This window comes from Mytilus edulis, chromosome 4 (genome assembly GCF_963676685.1).
Source record: "Mytilus edulis chromosome 4, xbMytEdul2.2, whole genome shotgun sequence".
Lineage (NCBI taxonomy): Eukaryota > Metazoa > Mollusca > Bivalvia > Mytilida > Mytilidae > Mytilus > Mytilus edulis.
In genome coordinates this window covers 86,514,786-86,520,785 of record NC_092347.1, presented here as the reverse complement: position 1 = coordinate 86,520,785, position 6,000 = coordinate 86,514,786, and the positions used below count along the sequence as shown (strand labels likewise).

The following is a 6,000-nucleotide window of genomic DNA, read 5'->3' as shown; positions in this document are numbered from 1 at the left end:
ATCTAAATTCAACTGAATTCTGTTATTTAACAAAAACTACAATATTTTTTGAAATCTTAATAGTGTACGACTGAACTGCAGGCTAGGGCCATTTTCAATTTTTTGTGACAGTACTCTTTTAAAAGATTTTTATTTTTTTTCTAAGAAAGTTAGGACTGAAAAATCTATTCAGTTTTAAATTTCCATTGATAAAGTTCCCAGTTACAACTCTCATCACTGGGATACAGGTAATAAAAAACAATATGATTGATGTAAACTGTGTGAAGCTTGTTTCCAAATCCTACATTTTGAAATATTTGTAAATTTATAGGTTTAAACTACAAAATGCAAAATTTGTAATTTAATTTTTGTTTGTTACAACTACAATGATTATGTTGGTACACAAAATTTAGTTTTAATGGAAGACTACTAATCATATACTAAATGTCACATTTTAAGTGTTTATTTTAGTGGATAATTACTCATCAATTGAGGTGCTCCTGAATTGGAGGAATATTCTCAAAACAGAGTTTTACAGAAAAAAAATGAAAAAAATCGTTTCTCTCCCCAATCTCATGTATCCCCACGGATTTTTTTACTTTGAAAGTTGTTGAACTACAAATTAAAGTATTGCATGTTGATGTTTGAATCATTTACAGCAAACATAATTATGTTTAAAGGAGTAAGTTCAGTAAGGGCCATATTTGGCCCCAATTATAAAGTTCATAGTTACAAGCCAATAAAGGTTTTATGTTGCCTTAAATACATGTAAGAAAGTTAAACAGAACCGTTTTTGTCAAAGTTTAAGTCTAAGAAATTGATTTTTACATCCCAAAAAGGTCAAAATAAAGGATTCTGGTGAAATTTGACAGAATGAGCTGGATTTCAACCAAACTAAGGACCAGGAAACATAGAGCGCAGGCGTTGACAAGCTTAAAATTCAAATAAGACATGTGAAATGTCTTCACACACATTATTTTAAAAGATCCTTGTTGTCGACGTATGCCCTCTATGTTTCCTGTCCAATAATCTATTGAAATTTACCATTTTTCATTGATTTTTTCGTGAAAAATCAATATGAGTGCAACTTGGGACATCATATTATAACGTAGAAACGTAAAGTTTTCAACAAAATAACTTATTTCCTATTTAGTCACTATATTAGCTTTAATTTATTGTGATATTGGTCAATAAATCCAAATTTGAAATTTACACTAAAAAAGGGGTCCAGTTTATGACCTTACTGAACATACTCCTTTAACAAATACCATTTTTATCTCACCTGGCCGAAAGGCCAAGTGAGCTTTTCTCATCACTTGGCCTCCGTCGTCATCGTCGTCCTGCGTTAACTTTTACAAAAATCTTCTCCTCTGAAACAACTGGGCCAAATTTAACCAAACTTGGCCACAATCATCATTGGGGTATCTAGTTTAAAAAATGTGTCCGGTGACCCGGCCAACCAACCAAGATGGCCGCCATGGCTAAAAATAGAACATAGGGGTAAAATGCAGTTTTTGGCTTATAACTCAAAAACCAAAGCATTTAGAGCAAATCTGACGAGGTAAAATTGTTCATCAGGTGAAGATCTATCTGCCCTGAAATTTTCAGATGAATCGGACATTTCGTTGTTGGGTTGCTGCCCCTGAAATGGTAATTTTAAGGAAATTTTGCTGTTTTTGGTTATTATCTTGAATATTATTATAGATAGAGATAAACTGTAAACAGCAATAATGTTCAGCAAAGTAAGATCTACAAATAAGTCAACATGACCAAAATGGTCAGTCGACCACTTTAGGAGTTATTGCCCTTTATAGTCAATTTTTAACCATTTTTCGTAAATCTTAGTAATCTTTTAGAAAAATCTTCTCCTCTGAAACTACCGGGCCAAATTTAACCAAACCTGGCCACAATCATTATTGGGGTATCTAGTTTAAAAAATGTGTGGCGTGACCCGGCCAACCAACCAAGATGGCCTCCATGGCTAAAAATAGAACATAGGGGTGAAATGTAGATTATGGCTAATATCTCTGAAACCAAAGCTTTTAGAGCAAATCTAACATGGGGGTAAAATTGTTTATCAGGTCATGATCTATCTGCCCTGAAATTTTCAGACAAATTGGACAACCAGTTGTTGGGTTGCTGCCCCCGAATTAGTAATTTTAAGGAAATTTTGCAGATTTTGGTTATTATCTTGAATATTATTATAGATAGAGGTAAACTGTAAACAGCAATATTGTTCAGCAAAATAAGATTTACAAATAAGTCAACATGACCAAAATTGTCAATTGATCTTCTTAAAGAGTTATTGCCCTTTATAGTCAATTGTTAACAATTTTCATAAATTTTTGTTAATTTTTGTAAATTTTTAGGAAATATTTTACTCTGTAATTACTGGGCTTAGTTCATTATAGATAGAGATAATTGTAGCAACAAGAATGTTCAGTAAAGAAAGATCTACAAACACATTACTATTACCAAAACACCATTTTGTCATGAATTTATCTGTGTTTATTGTTAGTATGCACATAGACCAAGGTGAGCGACACAGGCTCTCAAGAGCCTTTAGTTTTTGGTAGATAAAACTAGATAGCTGACATGATTTAAATTAAAGTAAGGTCACCAATTTCCTGGTATCAAATAATTTGAAAAAAAAAACCAATAATGTATTGCCATATGACCTTTAACATTGAAGGGTTAAACTTGCATTCATTCATGTTCAGACCTTTTAACAGAAAATAAAGGAATATGGAGTACAAGTATATTGCATTTATTATTTGTTTATAGGCTGATGCGAGGATTGATTTCATGGTGTTTGAAGTAAGAACTGGGGATCTGATACTGCTAACATATGGTAGGTATACCCAAATTTTTATCCCCCACATAACGCATAATCTTGGGACAAGTTCTATAATGGTGGACAATCAACTTTTTTTTTAAAGAGTTGTGCCCTATGGAAATATTAAATAAGTGCAACAAGTGGGACATTGGAACTATATTCTTTTATTTTAATCTAAAAGTGTTTTATGTCAATTTAATAAAGGTTCAGGTATCATGAAGATATCATGGAGATATTCAGCTCCAGAGGAAAGGGTTACATAATTGTCCAAGATAGTAAAGATACTGTCAAGCTTTGAAACAGAAATTATTTTTTGACTTTTTTTCTACTTATCAAGATTCAAACTAAATATCCACTGAATTTCTTTAGTAATTATGAACCACCAACTTAAATGTTTAAAGTATCAATTTTCTATCAACCAACTTTCTATCAAATATCCACAAAAATCAAAGTTTTCCTCAATCACAATGAAAATCATTTAATCCACTGTAGATTTTTTGAAGAGTTTAAATAACTGATTCAACTTTTGTATTACAGGTTAGCATCACAGTTTGTTCTTTTGGATACTGTCTGGAGTGGAATTTGAATCTTTTTGAGGTGAGAATATATTTATTTGTCCACATACAAGAGGGTGGTAATGGGGGTACCTTTATAACCAATAATGGTAAAACTTCTTACTGAATGACATTTACTGTAAACTTTGGAGCATGCAATAAAATGTAAAGTTTAAGATGATAAAAAAATCCAACATTAATTTTGACGAATCAAGTTTACTAGTTTTTATCCAAAAAATAACGGTAACAATCATTATTTGATGCTAACAGTAGCCAATGATGACTGCTTGACGCCTGATGGTAAAGGGCATTACTACCCTCATACAAATTTTATTAATTGATGTTATCTTATGGACAGTTTAAATTTCTATAAATCTTTATTATTTACAAACATATTTCATCTTTATATTTTCTACTGCAGCCTTTATAGATGTAAATCAGATGTTTTAATGTTCAGAAGGTTTATAGTTCTTTTTAACTTCTTTCTCTTATACCATTTTCAAACTATTACCTAATAACTGAATCAGTAAGAGAACCATTGTTTTTATAATATTAAAGAATTGTGAATACTTGAAAAGGGGAGATAACCTCACATTTATTTGCAATGAAATGGCAAGTGCTGTCACATAGATAAGATGTCTTAATCATATCAAACTTTGTTTCTTATTCAGTTCTCAGATTCAGTTTTGTATTTCTTTCAATACAAATTTCTAAATAATTCATTTCTTCATTCAATATATGGAGAAAAACAAAGTAAATGTCATAAAACTAAAACCAAACGATGAAAGATTATCAAAATATCCTAAATAATAATTTTATCATGTATGTAAATTTTTTCAAATTTTCAGCTTAATAGATTCTGCTCTTGTTTGGCACTCAATACATGATTAAATCGATATTAGTAATAGTGATTTGAACACCTTGAAAATCAAAATTAGCTTATTAAAATGGCTAATTTCCATTTTATAACAAATTAAGCTGCACAATCTCTATTGCAATATTTTTTGGTAAATCAATAAATATGAATAGAAAACAAGTATTTTTATATACAACAAAATCTATCTATTTTTTTAAAAGAAAAATTACCACTCAAATATTTAAACATTAACTTATTCATATATTTTAACATTACTTAAAAAAATTACTATGGATTGTCAAGAAATGAAATATCATTTTATTTCTTTTACAGGTGCCCTTGTGTGGTCAATCCAATGGACAATAACAATCATGCAGACCAGATATATATTGCTTTTTTGTTTAATAAAATCTTTTAAATGATAATTTTGAAAGCCAAATGATTCATTTTTTTATGTTGTTCTTTTTTCTATTTACTGTAAATTAACAAATTATTGTTTTTACATAATGCTGTTATTTGTTTGGCTCAAATGTAGTATACAGATATTTAGTTCCAGCTTTTGATATGTATTCCTATTCAAATAAAAACTTGTATTATAGTTTTAAAAATAGTTATTTAATACTTATCATTTTATAATGTAAATTATTATTTGATGAAATGGAAAATTATAATTGTAATACTAATGGTTGACAATTTGATAGAATAAAATAGTCCTTTATGGTTGACTGGTAGACAGGTGGACAGGTTGGCAAGTCAATGCCTATTATGGCTATATTAAGGAAGCTTGCTTGTCATGTTTTGGAACTTGGGTCAGATTTGTGGAATCCTCTGGTTTTATCTATTTAAATGCCTTAACAAATTTTGCCCGGTGACCCCCATTTTCCTTTTTAATTCTTTTACATGTATAATGATATGCTGTCTGTTAAAGTCTTATAAAATTTTAATTATTTTTTAATAGTTTTTGAGGACTTAAACTTGTCGATGATGAAGCTATGAAATGTCAAGAGAGAACATTTTCCCAGCAAACTTTCAATGGCTAATATATCAAATCGAGCATGGTGACCTATGTATTTTTTTTGCTCTTTGGATTCCTTTATTATTTCTCTATCAATATAAACTAGTCTTTTGAAAAGTTAATTATTTTGAAACAGAGAAGCAAACTCCCTTAAAATATTCTCTTTCTTTTTTATCTCACTAAGTAACAAAATATAGGGCACTTAAGGGGGTAGACCTTGGTTCAGGGAGATAACTCTTTAAATCAGTTAAGCGTTTGTAAAAGTCAAGTTCATCCATGTATTTTAAGCATTTACCTGAAACAGATTGAAAATAATCTATGTAAGCTAGAAGCTTAGAATATATTTATGAAAATGGGTGACACAAACGTACTGATGATTTTAAGAGTTATTTCCCTTAACCTAGGTCTACCTCCTTAATTACACATTAATAGAGCATTTCCTTAACCCTTAAACTCACTATCATTCTTTACTTTAACCATAACCCTCACCCTTGATCTAACCCTTAGGGAAGTTTGCAGCTCAGTTTTAAAATAAATAACTTTCCAAAAAATTAGTATATATTGATAGGGGAATAATTGAGGAATCAAAAAAGCAAAAAAAATATAGGGGTCAATGTGCTTGTTTCAAGATATTAGCCATTAGAATTTTGGCAGGAAAATGTTCTCTCTTGATTTTTCATAGCTTTATCATTGACCAGTTAAAGTTCTCAAAAACTATTAAAAAATAGATTAGATTTTATAAGACTTTTACAAATGGCTT

General features: G+C 29.9%; 1 long non-coding RNA gene across 1 annotated transcript; it reads left to right on the top strand.

Moving 5' to 3' along the window:
- The first annotated feature begins 383 nt into the window (after window positions 1–383).
- Window positions 384–5,194, top strand: LOC139520877 (uncharacterized). Its single transcript, XR_011663966.1, has 4 exons — window positions 384–661; window positions 2,764–2,830; window positions 3,353–3,412; window positions 4,559–5,194. It is a non-coding gene; the product is annotated as an uncharacterized lncRNA (long non-coding RNA).
- The last annotated feature ends 806 nt before the right edge of the window (window positions 5,195–6,000 follow it).